This window comes from Gopherus flavomarginatus, chromosome 10 (genome assembly GCF_025201925.1).
Source record: "Gopherus flavomarginatus isolate rGopFla2 chromosome 10, rGopFla2.mat.asm, whole genome shotgun sequence".
NCBI lineage: Eukaryota > Metazoa > Chordata > Testudines > Testudinidae > Gopherus > Gopherus flavomarginatus.
Genome location: NC_066626.1, coordinates 41,187,068 through 41,208,051, shown reverse-complemented (window position 1 = coordinate 41,208,051; position 20,984 = coordinate 41,187,068). Strand labels below are relative to the sequence as shown.

Genomic DNA, 20,984 nt, shown 5'->3' with positions numbered 1-20,984 from the left:
TGAAACATTATCCACTGAACTTTCGATTGGCATATTTAAAACATGCTATTTAGTGAAATCACTAATAGCAACAATTAGCCCCTCACCAAACCAACAGAGGCAGTCTCAAAGCAAAGTCCATACACAGAGTAAGCATAAAAAATTATTTCAACATCGCTAATGTGGAGCTGTTCTATCCACTCGTCTGATTAAATATAATTTACTGCAGGTTGTTCAAACAATACAAGGGCATTGGTGGTTTTTTTGAACTGTTAAACAGACGTTTCATATACTTCAATTTCAACCCTGGCCCTGGCTCAACTCCGGCCCCTTTTCCACCCAGTCTCTGCCTCCTCCTCCAGGGGAGACTCTGGGGCCATGGAGTGCCCTCTGTAGAGTTTGGAGCATGGTAAGACTGCCACACCGAGACAGCTAATCCTTCTGCTTTGATCAGAAAGGAGAAGATCCATGAGGGGATCTACGGGAGGATGACCAGGCCAATGGAATATTAGTGAAAGTGAGTAAAGAATCGTAACCTTCCCCAATCCTTGCTGTCTTCCCAGGATCAAGACTGTTTACATTGGCTTTGAGCATGATATGGTTGGCAGTTTCATCCTCCAAACCGTTTACACTACCACTACCAAAGGCTAGAGAGGAGCATGCATATAGTCTAGCAGCCAGAGTACAGAACTAAGCGCTAGGGACTCCTGAGGTCTGACTACACTTACAAGGTCAAACCCCTCCAAATAAAGAAAGATGGTAAAGTTACCACTATGCTTGAATCTAGATTTACAGATAATCTATGAGATTTTTAAAATAACATTTTCTCATATACTTTATTATGACTATTGACAAGAAGTGAATCCTTTTGCATTCAGAAGAGTATGGCTGAAAGAAGGCAAATTTTTAAACTCTAAACTGAACAGATTAATACTCTCATGGACTCTAATGATATTAATAACCCAAGCACAGCATTTGACGTCTGCTAAAGATTTTGTACACACAATTCTGGATTGAAATCTGGGTCACTAAGATAATCTTTTTGTTTAGTCGTAACAGTGATTTCATGGGTGTGTTCCTTATCAAAATGTACAAGATTTTGGAGGAAATCATCTACCTAGAAAACAAAGAGAAAACACTGTGAAGATGTATTAATCATGTAGCACAGGAAACTCGAGGAGTTTTAGCACCTGCCACAAAGCACCAGCCCAGTAGGTCTGGGACAGTTTGCAACTGTATTTCCACTGATGCAGCCAGTACTTAGAGAGGGTCTGGGGAAAGCGTCATATTCACAGTTCAGCCATGAGAGTGAAGCAAACAGAGATAAATTACCAACACTTAGGAAACTACCCAAGGGCACTTAGTGGAGACCCTTTTTCATAACCCTCCAGGTATCTCCACATACTAGAGATTGATAACAAATGGCTTGAATCTACTTTTGTTAATCATTTTGAACGTTAACTTAGATAAAGATTTCTTATTTGTGGGAACCTGTTCTTCTTCTTTCTAAACATTCTTTTCATTGAGGTTAATCATGACCTGAATATCCAGGTCGACCCCAAACAAACTTCCTTTTCCTTTTCCATGTTATCAAACGGATCTATCATTGTAGTGAGGTGGCCTGGCTCCCAGCCGCCCCAAAGAGAGATGAGCCCCTACAGATGCGAAAGTGGGCGGAGCCACAGGAGCCTGTGCCCACCCCCCAGAGATCAAGGTGCAGGGCAGGAAGTATAAAAGCCCAGCCCCAGGGCTCAGAAGCTGCCTGGCCACCGGAGAGGCCAGACGCTGGTGCCTTAGCTCCCGCTGGGGAGACTCCTGCCGCTGGCGACCGACCTGAGGACTGGCCGTACCTGTGAGCCTGGACGCTGACCAGGCACTGGAAGAGCTCCTAGGCCAGGCTGTACAAAGGCACCCTGAAGAGCTGCCCAGTTTACCCCTTGCTCAGTATCCTGGGGAGCCCATGGTGTGGGACGCTGTGGAAGACGCTGCCGAGACAGAGGTACTGGTAGAGGGGGAGGTTGGAAGTAGCCCGGGGGCAGCCGACCCTAGTCTGGCTGCAGCACACTGAGATCCAATGTCAATGTGGTTGCGGCCAGGATCCCCACTGACACAGCAGCAGCCTGCCACTGTTAGGGCCCCGGGCTGGGACGCAGAGGAGTGGGCGGGCCTGTGTCCCCCCTGCCACCCCATTCACGGGTGGCCGTCTCCCCGTCGCCCCAATGCTCAGGCCCAGGAGCCTGGGCTTACCTTACTAAACTGTTTGCTCAGCCCTGCCTGAGAGTCTGAGCCCTGAACTGTTGTTTGTTGCCCCGCCCTGACCTAGGGCCCGGGCTTAAATTACTGAACTGTTTGTTCAGCCCCTGCCCGAGGGGCTGAGCCCCTGAACTATTGTTTGTTGCCCCGCCCAGACCTAGTGCCCGGGCTTAAATTACTGAACTGGTGTTGCTCAACCCCGCCTGAGGGTCTGAGCCCTGAATTGTTGTTTGTAACCCTGCCCTGACCTAGGGCCTGGACTTAATAGACTGAACTGTTTGCTCAGCCCTTGCCTGAGGGCCTGAGCCCTGAGCTGTCGTTTGTTGCCCCAGGTAGTGAGGCGGCCGGGCTCCCAGCCACCCCAGAGAGGGGTGAACCCCGACAGCACACGTTTACAGTCATGATCCATACACATTGTACAGGGCAAATTTAGCATGAGACATCTAACTAGTGAGAAGCAACAGAGAAGTTAATAAAGAGAAAATAAAAACAAAAATCCCACAGAGTCCAAATGGATTGTTTTGTATTTTTTCCCTGGCTTTCTTTTTCCATGTTTATGGGGGGAAATCTTCAGGAAAAAAAAATTAAAATAAAAAACCTCCCTCTGAAATTAATAGGAGTTTAAATGAGTCTGGCTGGCAACACATGGCTCATAGTGTCCAATCCTGCTGTCACTCCACATGAGGAATTCCCATTGAAGCCAATGGGAGGTTAGTGTTCAGGAGGACTGTAGGATAGTGTTTTCCCCTGGCTCCTATTACTATTTGAAGATGGGTAGTGTTGCTTTTTTAAACTCACATTACTAAGTATCTTGGGTATTAGACATGACCTTTTTGTGCAGGCCTGTTCTTTGATCTCAACAAGTCTTTTGGGTAATCTAGCAATTTGCTAACAACAGCCTCAAAGAAAAATAACAAAGCTTTCATTCTACGTGCAAACTATGCAAATACAGTCTCTCTCAATGATGTGTTTCAAAATCACAGCTTTAAATGTCTATGATCATGGAGGTATTCTAGCTGTTCCAGAATACAGGAATATATTTCATCTCTGGAGAAGATCAATATTTAATCTGGGTAATGACTGATTCACTACCATGAACCCCACTTGAAACTTAAAATAATTTATTTTCCTTTTATTCACTGAAGTTTGTTGTTATTGTTTTATAATGAATAATAAGAAACCAAGGTAACTAAATATTTAAAGTTCATTACTTTGCAAAAATGTAACTTATAAATGCTTAATCTAAACAGCCTAATGGTCAATCATTAATTTAGGATTATATAACAACATGACTCAGTTTATTCTCCCAGTTGATAAACAGCTTTGTAGCAAAACAAATTGAATCTTCCTAGTAGTCAGATGAATAACCAAAGTGATAGAGCTGGATGCAGAAAGGTTAATAATTAATAATTCTGGCTAGACTTACACTCTGAATATAAAGTAGTCTAATGACATAGTCTTCTTACTTGGGGTTTTAATCTGCATAGGGCCGAATGCCCTCCAGTCCCACTGAGAACCTTGTGCAGCGCTGGACTCTGAAGGCGTGCTTCTGAAAGAGAAACCTATTCAGCAGCTATTGAGGGATGATTATAAGATAAGCACCTGAAAAGTCCACCTATAATCAGGGCTTTCAGCAATTTTATGACTAAATGGTCTAACAAATAGGCTAAAGATTTTACCTTTTCATTCCAGCACAGGTAGCTTTGTATAACTACCAGCCATCTTCCATTAGTTCATTTGTACTGGAGGATTTTGGTAATATTTTTGGAGGACAGGGTTGGTGACATTAAAGAGGCTGAAACCTGAGCTAGAGCTCTCCCACTCCCAAATAACAGGCAGACTCATACCTAAGTGGTTCGATGTCACTAGTGTTCTAAGCTACTTTAGCTTTTGAGTTGAATAAAAACAAACTGGAAAATTCTATCCTGCATGTGTGAAACTTCCCAGAGTCACCATTCTTCACCTCAAAACTACCAAATGATTTTTTTTCACAATTTCTTAGTAGCTTAGAAGTCCATAAGATTAACCCAAGCCAAGTCCGATATGTCTGCTTTCTAACTACCCACAACACTTCTGATTACGGCACAAAGGGAAGAGTATTTTCTCTCATACACACGCACATATAGCCCTAGCTCCAAAACCTCTGGTTTTGCTCAGACTCTTCAGAAACATTCACCTTTGGATCAAGAATCAAAAATTTCAGCTTCACAGAATTAGTATAGAAAAGATATGCACAACCGGAAAATAGGGTACAGAACGGAAGTTGGCACACAATCTTTATGCACTATGCTAGTCTGCTACACGGGACTAGCACAACTTCCTTCACAATCGAACTTTCATCATCCATTCATAGGCATCCACTGTGTCATCTAGCCCTACTCTCAGCATATGCTACAGCTTACCCCATTGGTAGGAATGGTGCTGCACTGTGTTTATGAAAATTAGTTAAGAAATTTGCTAACATCCATAAGGAATCCCTGTTGCCTATACACCTTTGTGCCTTCTGTGCTTTCAGAAGTATTTGTCCCATACTTTTTATGAGTGTGAGGTGCAAACAGAATTATTTCTCTAACATATATCAAACTTAGTACTCCAATTTAAAAATTTGATCTTCAGTGAAAAATCCCCCTTCCTCTAAAAGTTCTGTAAACAAAGCCTCACTGAGATAATACGGATGTTTATAACAAGCAGTTTTAAAGATGTTGGGCCTCATTCTACAGCCTCTATTTAATCAAAACTCCTGAAGGCTGACTGAGGATTGGGCCCATAAGCAGTAGTCAGTTCATTCATACTGTCCCATAAGACAAGACTTCCACTTTAGTGCCGTGCTGATGCTTGACTGTGCCATAAAGCTTTAGGATGCAATGCTGAGACCAAACCTTTGATGCTTGATGCTACTAACTATATGAAATTCATCAGCATGATAAGCGTTCCTCTAATGCAATATCAATGGCTGCCTTTCTCATATAGTATGAAATTAATCCTTCACCAGCAGCAACTGTTTTGCAGTCTCTGTATCTTAGTTCAATAGACTTGGAGACAAATTGACAGGATGTGTGAGAGAGGAAGCTGGAGAAGGCAATCTGGCATAAAGGGAATGAGACCCGGTGAATGGGCATACCACAAGCCTCCCTCTACCTCCCTCTTTGGGGTGTCAGCAGTGCTCTCACCAGTCCTGCTCAGCAAAATGATGAGCGTTAATACCTTCTTAGCCCCTAACACAGTGAGTGGGAGTTATTTTCCTCTTGACACATGGGCATTACTTATGGAATTAAGTTGAAAACATAGAACACAATGCAGGGTGGATAATCCCAGCACCTCCCCTTCTGGCTTTATTTGTTGACAGTATTTGACAGCCAGCAAGGTTAAAATATTCTTAAGTTTCAGGGGTGCAGATGCTTGAACTAGTCTGATAATGACAGCCTTCACTACAACACTATATTAAAAGTACATATTAGACAGATTGATTTTTTTGGTTCTTTTGTAGCAAGAAGACTTTTCTACAGTGGTAGAATCTGGACTTGCAATTTACATTTTGGAGTCTACATTTAACAAGTATATTCTTGGGAAATTGTCAAATATGTCCTATCATTTTTAAGAAATAAAACAGAAAAAGGTGTCTGTAATTTAGCCTGAAACATTTTCTGAATTCATTTGACAAACTCCTGCCTTTTCTGTGATCTTTAGCATTTGCTGCAAATATCACAATTAAGCCAGCACACAGCAATAAAGACTTATTTACTTGGATTGCTCCAATACATAACACTTCTGAAACATTCTAACACACTGCTATCTTATTCATGTACATCTTTGCACTCTTCCATCTTTGATCCTTTGGAATTTTGCCACTGGGAGACAAAAGGACCAGAACAGCAACAGTCGCTTTGATTACAAGAGCAGGTGGGTTAGGGAAAGTTCTCAGCTCAGTCAAATTGAACTAAAACAACACAGGAAGGTTACAGCTATGAATTGCATCAACAACAGCTCAGGAACTGCAAAGCAAGAGAAAAGATTCTATTCACACCAGTTTAGAGAGTGAAGCAGAATTGTTACCCTGTTTGGAATGGTTGAGGCAGCATTTGTGGCAGTAAGAGCAGGTCCAGCTTTGGCAAGATCATCTTCAGACTCTTGCTTCTGCTTTGTCACTTCTGCTTGAATCGCAGCAACCTGGAAAACATCCCACAACCAGTTCCACACCACACTGTGATGTTGCTGCAGGGTAAACAAGGTCTGGAAACAGACACATTTATGGTTAATTTCAGCAAATGAAATCCTATGACTTGGTATGCACAGGTGCAAATGAGGGCAGAATTTATCCCTTAATTTCAATGTCTAGGTTTTATCAATTAGCCACTTTTATTGTATTTGGCATACTTCTCTCCACAGTCTAAAGGATATTATGTCTATATAAAAGATACAAGCCGTATAAATGATTTGCTTAATTAAAAACAGCATTATGCTGGCATTCAAAAATTTTCCAGGATAGCACTTAAGCCAGATATGGGGTGCATAAGGAGTACCAGAAACAAATATAATGAATCTCATGCAAATGAACATGATGGTCTAGATGATTGTGATGGTCCATTCTAAGTCTATGAATGTGTATTGCGAATAAACAGGTTTTAGGTAACAGACTGAGGCAGATATATGAAATATGTAAAATACTGAACTCCCTAACATTTCACAGCTTTCATCAACACCCCTTGGATACACAATATGAAAGAATAGAAAGGGGCAGTGATGACAGCTGTCACCAGCATCAACAAGCCTAACAAACATCTGGCATATCAATTGAAAGGAAGACTAATGATCTGATAGCATTAATCAGAACTGGTCCCCCACCAGATGCCACACCAAGTCACTTGAATTTGTGCCCAGTGCCAATTGTTCACCTGCTGGACGTTTGGATGTGCATGCTTCTTTGTGGACACAGTCATACTAAAAATGCTGAAATAAATCAATGCAACGTTGCTTTCACTTGGATGTAAAGGCAATTGTAAATGAGTTAAAGTTCAAAGAACAGGAGTAGAACAAATACTACTTGTTCCTAAACATTAACTGGTAAATACCACATGCAGATGGGATGGGAACAATGTTAGGCCTGACCCGAGGCAATGATCTTCATGCTGCTGGAAACCACATCAGCGAGGGCACTGAGAAGGAGATGCATGCTTCCCAAAGTCCCCAGCTACTTGGGGTAAGACAGGACAACTAAATAGGGAAGGCTCAGGAAATCAATCCTGCTTCATGGTTTAACTGTTACTATAAAGGCAGTGCTGTAGGGGCAAAAGGTCTTGCTAGACGCTTTCTCATGGATGTATAAAACTTCAGTCTGTGCTTGTCACAGGTAAGATCTCTTAGCTAATGAATTAGTCCTAGTGAAATAATAAGGTAAAAGTGTTTTGGCAGATTCGGATTTGTTAGCAGGGACTGTTCACATTGGACACTCATGTTACTAACAAGTCTGTGAGACTGATTCCCCCCAGCAAGAGGTGGGTAGCAATTGCACCCACATGCATCAGATGGGGCAGCAACAGCTCAGCATGGCTCACCATTGAGAGAGACAGTAGATGTTCTCCTCTGCAAAGGCAGTTTTAAAACATGGCCAGGGCTCTGTAGGGATGCCACCAGCAGAGGTTCTGCAGGAAATACACTGAGCGTGCTACCCATGCCATCTCCCAGTTAGTGCTACCCGCTTTTGGAGCACTTTTGGAGCTGCACTGCCCTGCACTGCCCTGCCCAGCTCTTGGATCCTTGGCAGTGAAGGCTTTGAGGGTGCCTTGAACCACTGGGATCCCCTGCTCTCCCCTCAATTTGGACCTTCTACTATTGGGGCCCACAGCCTGGATTTTGCCAGCTGGAGTTAATCAAGCTCTATATACGTATGCATGTGTGTAGATTTGCTCTAATGTTTTACATGTGTTTATATGAGAGACCAGCTCAGTCTTGTTTTTATTAGGCGTATCTATACCCTCTGCTCCTCATCATGCACTGTGGCTTTTTCTTCGCTATTTCTGTCTACTGTCCTATTTTGACAATGAGCACCTCAGTGTCGTTGCTTCTCAGATGAAGTTCTATTGCTTGAACAGCAAGTTTAGACTTCAAATCTTCCACCAAATTATTACAAGAGAGAACTGGTAATTAAGTTTTAACAAGATTTAAATTATATTAAAAACAGACAGCTAAAAGGAGAGACGGCTTTGGGCTTTATTGTAAATTTGTATAATTATTTTTAGTCCTCTAGAGGATGCATAATTATGTTTCTGTATTTATAAAAATACTGCCCTGGAGGTACCAAAATGAATTTTACAGTCTGTTGATTTGCGTATTAATATTCCTCTTGTGTCAGATATTTTCCTAACAATGAAATGTTCACAACCATTTTCAAAATGGCCATAGAACTTTACAATATTCCTGCCCTGGTTTTGAAAAAACTGCTCTCTAATGAAAAAAAGGAGGAAGAACAAGATACCATGGTGATAGGCATGGAATAAAAACCCAGAAAAATAGATAGATAGTGGAACGTACAGAGAACTATACCTATACCAAAACCATAGAGAACATACAAGCGTAAAGTTTAATTCTATCTCATGATTTAATGTTTTTGGCTCAGTTTATTTTTGTGCATGTGTAGCTAAATATTTAGGCCCAGATCCACAATGGTACTTAGGCATCTAGACACCAGACTTAAGTGCCTCAGTCTCATTTTTAGGCTCCACTGACATCCACAAAACCCACACCTGGCTGCCACATAACCCTATAAGCATCTAAATTTTTGCTCTAAAAGTTTCCTAGGTGCCTAAGGTTCTGCCTCTGGGCATGTGCGCTGCATTTCTTACTCTGTGCATCCAGACACCTACCTGCCACTGAAGCCCCAGATCAATCTATGAGCCAGGCAGAGGAGCACCTATCTCACTCAGGGCCTAGTTTTTCAGGACCCCTGGAGCGGGGTCCTTCACTCGCTCTGGGGGCCCTAGAAAACTCTCGCAGGTCCCGGGCTCCCAGAGCGTCTTCCGTTCCGGGTCTTCAGTGGCAATTGGGCGGCAGGGGATCCTTCTGCCCCGGGACCCACCACAGAAGTGCGCTGAAGACTCGCGGTGGCGGGTCCTTCCACCCCAGGACCCGCCGCCGAAGTGCCCTGAAGACCCGTGGCGGGGGGGCCTTCCACCCTGGGACCTGCCACCAAAGTGCCCCAAAGACCTGCAGCGGGGGGGTCCTTCCACTTCAGGACCCACCACCAAAGTGCCCCTAAGTCCACGACGGGGGGTCCTTCCACCCCGGAACCCACCACCAAAGTGCCCCGAAGACCCGCGGTGGGGGGTCCTTCCACCTCGAGACTCGCCACCAAAGTGCCCCGAAGACCTGCGGCGGGGGGTCCTTCCACCCTGGGACCCACCACCAAATTGCCCCGAAGACCAGCAACGGGGGGTCCTTCCACCCCGGGACCTGCCACCGTAGACCCCAGGCCCCCTGAATCCTCTGGGCGGCCCTGATCTCACTCATGGGACCTGAGCTGGTAGGCACACTCAGAGGCATTCAGAATCTGGCTGGTGGTGCTGGCAGTGCCCACCTTTTCACTTTAGTCCAGGGGTTAGAGCACTCTTCTGAGATGTGGGACATGCCTGTTCAAATCTTTTCTTCCCCTCAGGCAGAGTGGAGGAATTAGACCTAGTGTCCCACATCCCAGGTGAGTGCTCTAGCCACTGAACTATGGGATATTTTGATGTGGGTGTCATAAACAGATAGCTAAGGGTTAATGTCTCTTACACCTGGAAAGAAGTCACCTGAAACACTTGACCAGAGGACCAATCAGGAAATGGGACTTTTTCGGATCTGGGTGGAGGGAAGTTTGTGTGTGAGTCCTTTGTTCTGGTCTTCTGTCTGACTCTCTCTTGGCTATGAGAGGATTTCTGTTTCCTGCTTTCTAATCTTCTATTTCCAAGTTGTAAGTACAAATATAGTAAGGCAGTAAGGTTTCTATTGTTTTCTTTTGTATTTACATGGGTATAGTTGCTGGAATGTTTTGAACTGTATTCTTTTTGAATAAGGCTGTTTATTCATATTTCTTTTAAGCAATTGACCTTGTATTTGTCACCTTAATACAGAGAGACCATTTTTAATGTATTTTTCTTTCTTTTTACATAAAGCTTTCTTTTTAAGACCTGTTGGAGTTTTTCTTTAGTGGGGAACTCCAGGGAATTGAGTCTGTGCTCACCAGGGAATTGGTGGGAGGAAGAAGTCAGGGGGAAATCTGTGTGTGTTAGATTTACTAGCCTGACTTTGCATTCCCTCTGGGTGAGGGGGGAAGAGAGATTAGCTCTCGGTACTTTTGTTTTCCAAGGCTAGAAACGGGGAGGGTGGAATCCCTCTGTTTAGATTCACGGAGCTTGCTTCTGTGTGTCTCTCCAGGAACACCTGGAGGGGGGAAGGGAAAAGGTTTATTTCCCTTTGTTGTGAGACTCAAGGGATTTGGGTCTTGGGGTCCCCAGGGAAGGTTTGGGGGGACCAGAGTGCCCCAAAACACTCTAATTTTTTGGGTGGTGGCAGCTTTACCAGGTCCAAGCTGGTAACTAAGCTTGGAGGGTTTCATGCTAACCCCCATATTTTGGACGCTAAGGTCCAAATCTGGGACTAGGTTTATGATAGTGGGGCACCCTCAGTCTCCCCTGTTGAAGCTGTTGCTCTTTGGATAAATACTTAAAGACTCACTGGGTGATAAACAGGGAACGACTGTGTGCCTGGTGGTCTGGGCACCCATCTGGAAGGTGAGAGACCCCGGGTCCAGTACCCCTGCTCCAATGAGTCTTTCATTGTTTCCCACAGTAGAACAGCATCAAAAGAAGAGAGAGAGGAGACCCACATCAAAATATCCCAGAGCTCAGTGGTTAGAGCACTTGCCTGAGAGGTAGGGTTTGAACAGGAGACTCCTATCTCCCCTACCATGGATGTCCTCCAGACTTCCAGTCTGAGGAGGAGATTAAGGGGGACACAGACCTTACTTGTTGCTGCCTCAGAATGGTCTTTAAAAGCTAGGATAGCAAAGATGAAGGAGGGAGCTCTGAACCTACACACTATTTGCACCACCAGATCAATGGTAGAGGGGCTCTGGGTCAAGCTCTGGAGCCACGTGGATAAATGTGAACTTTGGTATTCCAAGAAAAGAACAGGAACAGTCAGGGTCCAAAATGCTCTACACTGGAAATCTCCTCTTTAAAATTTCAAAAGGAACTCACCACTGGCCTCCACTCCCTGCTTATTTTTGCCTGTTACTTTATATAACGTTATTTTTTTATGTCCATAAGAGATTTTCAAAGACACAAATTCCAACTCCCATTGAAAGTTAATGTCAGTTGGGTGCTTATCTGCACTTTGTGCTTCTGAAAATCTCCCACTTAAAATACATATTTTTAAAAAACAGTAATAATAGCAGGATCATACTAATATAGGATCCAAACCTGTGGTCCATGTGTAGGCAAACTCTCATTAACATTCAGTTAACACTGTGAAATCAATGAGAGATTTTCTTGCATGTGGACTGCAGAATCAGACCTCTACTTAATGGTAATCCATTTTTCTTAATGACAATAAACTCATTGGGTTTATAGTTTATCTTCATATGGAACTAATTTATTGCTACTAAAATAATGTAGTATCACTACCATTGCTTAAGCAATAATCTTAAACAGTTATTTGTATTTTAATCTTATATATAGCTTATCATCCAACTTTATAAAGAGATCTATGTAGGTGGTTTTTGATTCTCACACACACACACACACACACACACACACAGTAGAACTGAGATGTACTTTGTGTGCCAAAATTAAATGAAAAAGTGACAATGTACAGTATCTAATATTAGCAGGTAAGGTGAATTTTATGCAAAATGCGGAGTGTCAGTCAACTGCTGGCACAGGGCAACACTTGTTAGTCCCTAAATGATCTGATTGCATGTTCACAACTACCATTTCCGTGAAGCCTCATTCAAGGAGATATTAATGGCCATTATTGAGCTGCAACACAAAGGTATCACAGAGAGAAAGTACAAATGACACTCTTCAACTGTTCCTTGTAAGCATAACTCCTGAAATGGGATCTTTTGACCTATATTCTCTTCTCAGAATGGTTAAAGGCTCAGTAAAAAGGTTAAAACAAGAAAGGATTGAGCTAATTGTTTCTGTTAAATTAAAGGATTGATTGCAAACTGGCTACCATATAATATTGGGGGCGGGGCGGGGAGAATTAGGTTGCCTATAAAACAAAGCCCAGAGAGGTCTTAGGATTTTATAATGGACAAATGTTTGGGAAGATGTTTAAGAAAGTTTGCACCTGTACTTTTGCAACCACAACAAATCTCAGGAACAAAACTGCAGATGCAATTCAAAGGGACTCATCCTTACACAATGCTAAGCGTCTCCTGCAGTACAAAAGTAGGACATGAAGATGCTCAGTATCTTGGAGAATACAGTACTCAGGGCACAAATCACAGCATTTGGATGTCTAACTACCTGGGAGCCTGAACTTCTAAATGCATGCACCTCTAAACTTATTATGGATTTATCACTCAGACACTGTTGCTTATTAGTTTTAAAAAACAAAGTGCAGAAATGCACAATATGTTTGTTGCTGTTTAAAATGTTCCGGTTTTGTTTCCAATGCTATTCAGCTGTGGATAGACTGTAAGGTTTTCAGGGCAAGGAACTATTTGCTCGCATCTGCTATTTGCCCACCAACTGCATAATGTCATTGATAATAATAATAGCTCTGTATAGATAGCTAACAAATAACACAAATATTGAAAGAGCTACCTGTGAAGCTGTTGTCCGGAGGTTTTCTCTTCTTCCCAAGTAGATTCTGGTAGAGTTTGATAAGTTCCAGAAAGCTCTTAGGAGCTGCATAGTTATGATGTTTTTCATTCTGCTCATACTTGACACTTACTTCATTAACACTTGTATGTGCAAAAGCAATGAAGTGGCTGAAAAGCAAATGCACAGAAAATAATACTTTGTAATATACAAATGAAATCCCCTATTTTAGGCTCTAATCAAGGTGATGTTTTGCAAGCAATGTTTAGCATCACTAGTTGATTTAATCTCTCTTTTTCAAGATGATGCAAACAATTAAGGGTCAGTTTGGGGTTGGCTTCTGTGTGCCTGTGTGTGCAGGGGGTGAGATATAAGCAGCCTTCTTCCCCACCTGGGCAGCCAGCATAAGCGTCAACCACAACTGTAGTGCTTTTCTCAAATAGCACAAGGACAGCTCCTATTCTGAGACTCCAGGAGCACAATCCACCCCAAAGGGACAGGGGAAAGAGGTGGGGCCAGGTTTGCAGAATGGGCCCAGTACACCAGAGGAGGTATGTTGCACCCAGTGAAAAGATATAACAATAGGCCAAGATGGGGAGCAATCTGCCTCCTTGAATTCTCCAGTGGCAGCACTTTTTACTCTGGACTGTTTGCATTTGGCACAGTTTACCCTAAATGAAGGAGAAAATAAAAGTGCTTTGAGGGATGTCTGATTTTGCAGCGACAGAGCATTGCAAAGAAACAGACATTTAAAGTCAGATGAATAATGACAATACAACTATCCATACCTCTTTAGTAAAACAGTTAATATGATACCCTCTAAACCTGATTTATTACTAGCACCTTGTGCCAGGAGTTTGCAGACCTGGTAGTACTTGGCTGCCTCATTATACAGACTCTGCACCCTAGACCCTTTCTTTTCTGGCTGGTGTCATTCTGAAGCAATACATCATTGGGTACCATACTAGGTGATGCATTACATGAATACTTTAGAAAATCAGCTGGCTCAGTCTCTCAATCCTTGGCGTCCAGCAACAGCTGACTCTGATGATGTATTACACGAACATCCCAGTCTATCATTGCAATACATCAGAGCAAGGCACTGGTCCAAAGGTGTATTACTCAAAATATGGCATTGCTGAAAGAATCTGTCCAGGAGAAGGAATCTAGGTTAATTATGGAACAGAAGGTACGGTACATTGCTAAGAGGAGGAGGCTTCTTAGCTTCAAATTTTTGATGCATTGGTAAAATATAATTTGCATTCAAACAGATTATATTACAAGAGAGGGCCATGTTGTAACTGTAATTACTCAGTTGGAGACAAACTCCACAGCTGGGTCAAGATGCTACCACCTGTGTTGCATATCAGAGTAGGGATTAGGTACAGTTCATAAAAAGTCTCGGTGGGCCTTGTTCTGCCCTTGTGCACAGAGGTTTCCCATTGACTGGGAACACTGCTTGTGCATCTGAGGGGAGAAGTTGGCCCCAAAGTTTCAAGGGAGCCATTTTGGGATTGAAACTGCTCATCATGAAAAGGGTATGTCTGTGCCCAATGCCATGTGAGGAACCCACATGAGTCTCATCGGAAGATGATGGACTGGCAGTGGTTATGAAGCAGGACTCTTGTGAGGATTGTTTTCAACAATGGCTCCCTCAAGCATGTTAGAACAGAGCTGGGGACAAAGTTACCAACTATCACTTTTTCAAGTCCAGCTCCTCTCAAACTAGGTTGCTTTCAGAGCCCTTCACTGGCACCTAATTCAGGGCCGTCACGGCCTTTCTCCAGACTCACTCCCCATTCTGATAGCCCAGATAACTCCTTACAGAGTTGTGGCGCAGATGGTGAAGTAAGCAGGGCTGGTGCAAGGAAGTTTCACGCTCTAGACGAAACTCCCACCTTGCACCCCCCACCCAGCTAACCCTGCCCGCCCAGAGCAGCTAACTCAGCCCCCCACCCAGGGAGCCTCCCCCACAGCAGCTACCCCCCCCACCAAGACAGCTAACCCCTCTCCACCCTGTCCCCCCATGGCAACTAACCCCTCCAGCGGAGACTCCCCCTGTCCCCCCACGGCAGCTAACCCCACCTGGGGAGACTCTTCCCCATCCCCCCATGGCAGCTAACCCTGACTGGGGAGACCTGACCTCCCCTGCCCCCGCCACGGCAGCTAACCCTGCCTAGGTTTACCCTGGGTTTTCCCATCCAGCTCACCTCGGCTCCGCCTCCTCCACTGAGCACGCTGGCGCCGCTCTAATTGTCCTCCCCGCCCAGGCGTGCAGCGCTGATTGGAGGAGACTTAGAGCTGGGCTGTGTGCTCAGCGGAGGAGGCAGAGTGGAGGTAAGCTGGGGCGGGGAGCTGTTCCCCTGTGAGCCTCCCCCCACCATTACTGCTGGCAGCCCTCCCTGCACGCCCCCCTACCCAGCTCACCTCCACTCCATCTCCTTGCCTGAGGAGACTTTTAGGCACCCCCAATCACTAGGCACCCTAGGTGGCTGCCTAGTTTGCCTAAATGGTTGCACCGTCCCTGGAAGTAAGTGTGTTGTGTCTCATCCTACTGCATGGTGGAGGGTGCACTGGCTCCTCCCCTCCCCACACCCACTTGACCCATTTACTCATTGCTTTCCATTGTGCTAAGCTGATGGGAAATACTCCTGTGAGGAACGCATTACTTCCTCGGGATTCAGACACACGAGCAGAGCGCTGATCAGTGTGTTTCACCTGCATATCCAGTGATAAGAGATGCTTTCCCACCAGCAGGCAGGGCAGCATACGGAGACCTACAGTTCTTGGCCCTCTTGAAGATACTGACCACTGGTTAGAAGTATGGCAGCTGTTGGTGCTCTTCTCCTCCTAGTGTTGACACTATTACTACCAGACATTGATTCACAACCATGAGTTTGCACTTTTGAATCCCTTCACTGCCTCCTCACTGCCCTGCATATCCAGTTCAAACTTCTTCCCCAGCACACCTCTGTGACTTCATCTCCTACTGAACGCCTCTGCCCTCCTCCACTGATGACAGCCTTTATGACCTTTCCTTCTTGTCGGTTTCACCCCATCTGCATGTCTTTTAAGCACTGCTCCAAGGCTTGGAACACACTCCTATATCAGAGTTCAACAGCTCACTTACCTCAGTCCCTTAATTTATTTCTGCTGTATTACCTACAAGAAGTACAATTAAAAACTTAACGATTTGCTGCAGAACCTCAATATATGCACAAGCCAAAATAGGTCAATGCCTATTATTTTAACCCTTGTCCTTGCTTTCCCCACTACGCTGTTACCTCTTCTAAAATTGGATCACTAATTCCTCGAGCTAGGCCTTTCCTACATATATGAGTCTGAAAAGCCCCTGTGCACATTTGAAACAATATAAAAACAACAGATAATAATCGTATCTCAGGTTTCAGAGTAGCAGCCGTGTTCGTCTGTATCCGCAAAAAGAACAGGAGCACTTGTGGCACCTTAGAGACTAACAAATTTATCTCCTGTTCTTTTTAATAGTATCTCAGTATATGCCCAATTCTAATCCTTTAATACATTTTCAGGGAAAGCCTCTAGCTACCGTGGCATCTGAACTAGGTAAAACAATGAAGCTGCATCATTGTAACAGATGATGGATATAGGAACGGCACTTGGGAAGAGGGACTTCACAGCCACGCCAAAGAGCTATTCAGAGTGAGAACGGGAATAGAAACTAGAGAGCTTGAAGTAAACGGAACAAGAAAGTCCAGCTCTGCTATGAGTGTGTCTACATTGCAATTCGACACCCGTGGCTGGCCTGTGCCAGCTGACTCCGGCTCGGGCTGTTTAATTGCATTACGAATGTTCAGGCTCAGGCTGGAGCTGGAGCTCTGGGACCCTTCCGCTTCTTCAATTTTAACCAAAAAAATTAAAAGCTGTTTAATAACAGTCTCAAAATCTTAATGAAACATTTTATTTGGGGTCCAACAAAATGCTCAATTCACCTGTTATCTGTCCAGCTCCAGATGGGACGCTAGTCAACACTGTTATTCTACACAAATATGATTAATAGCATATGTAAATATGATGACTCAAATACATGAATGGGGGTGGCCATTTCAGGAACGTGTCAAATATTTGCTTGAGACAGTTTTAGGCTTTGCTTTGTTGTTCAAAAGAAGATCTAAACAGTCTTCTGTTTATGAAAGATGTCACTCACACTGATATGCACAACAAGCAGCCCCATGGATAACGCAGCAAGAATAGACAAATAGTACTGAATGCTTAATAGTTAATAAGAACTGATTCACCCAAGACACTTATACCTTCCTCCATAATGAGCAACAGGGTTCATAATAAGTGATACGAATTTAGACACAAATGTAGATGTTGTGTCTTTCACTGCAATACCACATTATTGTACTCTTGGAGTCTGGGGCAGTTCACAAGAATTAAGGACGGTGGAGCCATAAAGCCTCAATGGGGGTTGAATTCTACCTGCTAACTCAAGTCAAAAACAAAGTTGCCGTGTCTTTGCTGCTGTTTTAACCCAAGTTAAGAACACACCTATTTTCTGCAGTGTAAACATATCCTAAGATTGCAAGGTCTTCAGAGCCAGGAATTTATTTTCTTCCTTCTCTATAAGCACCGTGCACAGCAACAAAGCGATATAACTAACTAAAAAATGTGGCTTAGTTTAATGTGTACATATGTGATAAGAGATATGTTCTAATGGGATTAATGGCTCAATCCCACCTACTAGCTGGCATGCTTCTTTGCTGGTGAATTGAATCATTTCCAAGAGAGGTGCTGAGGCACTCTGAACAAAAGAAGGTACAGTCAAACCATAAATATTTGTAAGTATTTTAAATCTATTAGCCATATTCTGCCCTGACTTATAGTAGGGGCTGCTTTGGGCACAAATCAAGGCACACTTTACCTTTAATTCATTCCTTCTTTTAACACACAACTCCAAGTAATAAACACTGAGGGAAAGTTGATTATTTTTCAAAATCTAATTTAGGCATCTATTTAAAGCTACTGCAGCACTTGAATCTGGCACTTTTTGTGATATCAGTGCTCCATTGTTACTTAGTATTTGGACAGCTGAGTTACAATTCTGGAGCATTTTATTGTTCTGTTTCTATGAAAATCACTTCTTGTGTTGACTACGCTTATTCTTTTCCACTTCATTTCTATATTATAAATCAACTTAAGATCATCAGGGATATTATTAGTAACTTATTGTTACATTTTTTCAATGCACTTTTGAATACCAGCACTCCTCAGTCACAAGTGTCAGCATATTAAGTGCTGTTCAGACATCTGAAAATAATATACCCCGCTTCTAAGGCTTCCATTGCATTAGTAGTATGTTAATTATTACAGCAAATGATAAAACACTGCAAAATTGTTTTCTCCCCCACTCTAATAACATAAATAAAAGGAGCAATTAATTTCTTACAATAAAAACAGGCAATACAATAACGTACACATGTAGAGTTTCTTCATTATTGCATCAAATTGCAAAACGGAAACATATAATTTCAAAAGGCTCAAAAGTAAAAATGGAAACACAGCTGATGTTGCGTCAGCATGTAGGCTACAAAAAATGTGAGGCTTGCACAGCTCTCAGCCAGCCTTCTAGGATAAGCCAGTTCAGTAAAAATTTCTAACCTAAAAACTCTAAGGTCTAAGCCAGCACTTGATACAAAAATACATTGTTCTCTTTTCATTAGGCTTTACTTTTGGTATTTTAGATAACCAGTTTTCTAAGCCCTTATTGCTAGTTACCTGTATAATTTTACAAGCTCATAGTATTGCAGCTGATCTTAAAACATCAGTTTCATGTGGATGTGCAGATATACTCACAAATAACAATAGTTTTTCAAATGGCATTTGAATACACTCAAACAATGTATATTACACTTCACATACAGTTGCCACCAGTACTTTAAAATCCTCCAGGTCCTCGCTGATATTCTGGTTGGTTGTTTCGTTTTTAGTTGCTGAAAAAGGTGACACTTTTTTTTAACACATTTTTGTGCAATTTTACAAGTATTCAGGGCACATTCCCTGCTTTGCATGGAAAATGTATTTGCACAGTTGTCAGAATGATGGACAGGGAGAGAATGATAGGAAGGAGCACTGATCTTTGCTTTTTATTACATACAATAGCCCAGTAGGAATCATGATGTGTTGGTGAGACAAACTGTGTCCCATCCTGGAACATATTAAGTTTGTCTCCAGGACACACATGACTTCACTAGGGTGTCTAACCTCATTCATAATAGATGCTAATCTTTTCAGGGCTGACTGATGACAGCACTTCCTGCCCTTCACGGAACTAGAGCTGGGTTTTATCAAAGGACTCAAACTGCCTGCTAATTAGACTAATTCCCTTCATCATGAATTATTTATTTCCATTGGTAACCGATCACTGTGACATTAATGGGTTCTGCTCAACTTAATTTCATACTAATATACACTATAAGTTAAATGTTTAAAAACTCCTGATACTTTACTTCAGGTCAAGTGTATCCTAGTCTAACTCTTGACAGTTTCAGTGAAGTTTTGATTGGTAAGTTCGAGGAACAATTAAAAAATAGAAAACAAAACTGCAGAATGGCTTTAAATTCTGCAAGCACATTTGTTTTTTCCCAGTTATCAGGTGACTGAGTCAAAATGAACTCATACTTAGGGCTCAAGGGTGCGAAATACCGACCCACAGCTTCCAGTGGTTTTGATAAGAGTTCATGGTGAGATTCTGCCGTGCTTGCAAATCCAAAACTCCCATTCAGTGCAAGAAGTTTTGGGTTGTAAGTATCAAGGCTAAATGAAGACAAATGATAGATCATCAAGTTAATGGGGACATACATTGAATTAACCCTAATTTCAAGTAAGGCTAAATTGTAAGAGCCACAAAATGATTTACCCTAATCAGAAATAAATTATACCTTAGTTACTATTATATAAACCCCTTTATAAAAATACCTTGCTGTATCTTACTATTTAAAGACTAAACTCTAATTTTGCTGAAAAGATATGGTTTATGATCAAACTGCTTAATTAGTTCCTAATTGTATATCTGTGCATGTGTGTGTATATACATATGTACAACTTTTACTTGGTATAATGTTACGATGTTTCAATTAGCTCAAGGCAATGGATGATGTTTTACCCCCACCATCATTACCACTGAATTTACATCACACCTTTGACACATGGAGTTGTTATGAATCATGCTTATCTACAATATAGTACAATGTCATTGTTTTCTCCCTGCCTTCACTCTTTAGGGCCAAGTCCTGCAAAGGTGCTATGTGCCTTCTGGGAGGTGATGGGTACACTCAACTCTGATCAACTTCAGCAGGTGTCGAGCATACTCTGTACCTCTAATGGGGCACACAGTGCTTGTAGGGCTGGGCCCATCATTTGAAGTTGAGTGTATTCCATATGCATCTGCACTTAAAAGCTGCTATTCTCTCTCTCTCTGATCCTGTCAAATCAGTCAGAGAATAGGTTTTATTCCTGTTTAATCATCCTATCTATAAAATGTTGTAAAACAAAATGCCTACAAGACCTAGAAGGATCAACAGCCAGGTGTTTTTGTATTAATGAGTGTAGAATAATAACTCCAATGAGCTATCTAGGCAGAATAGTCTACATCTCCTGGCCTAATAAAGAATTTGTACAGTACATCTCACAGACATTCTTGCATAGTAGAATCTAAAGAAGAATGTGTGTGATTTTAATGCAAAGTGATGTCTCATAGAGGTTTGGTTAAAAAAAGATAGAGAGCTCATATTCAGGAAGTACATATACATTTTGGTCACAGTGGGGGTTACTTTCACTGGGAAAATCAAGGTGTTATTTTTCTACTATTGAAATAATACAGAATCAATGAGAGACAACTGTGAACTACAGTGGCATCAAGGGGTTTCTGCTGACATCATAAACCACAAGAGCAGAGCTCAAATGGAT

At 42.6% G+C, this 20,984-nt stretch overlaps 1 protein-coding gene and 1 pseudogene across 1 annotated transcript in view; one reads left to right on the top strand and one right to left on the bottom strand.

The window, feature by feature from the left end:
• Nucleotides 1-20,984, top strand: part of MAP3K20 (mitogen-activated protein kinase kinase kinase 20) — a 564,831-nt gene that overhangs the window by 244,392 nt on the left and 299,455 nt on the right. The window lies entirely within an intron of this gene.
• Nucleotides 1-20,984, bottom strand: part of LOC127030193 (dynein axonemal heavy chain 11-like) — a 243,483-nt pseudogene that overhangs the window by 43,104 nt on the left and 179,395 nt on the right.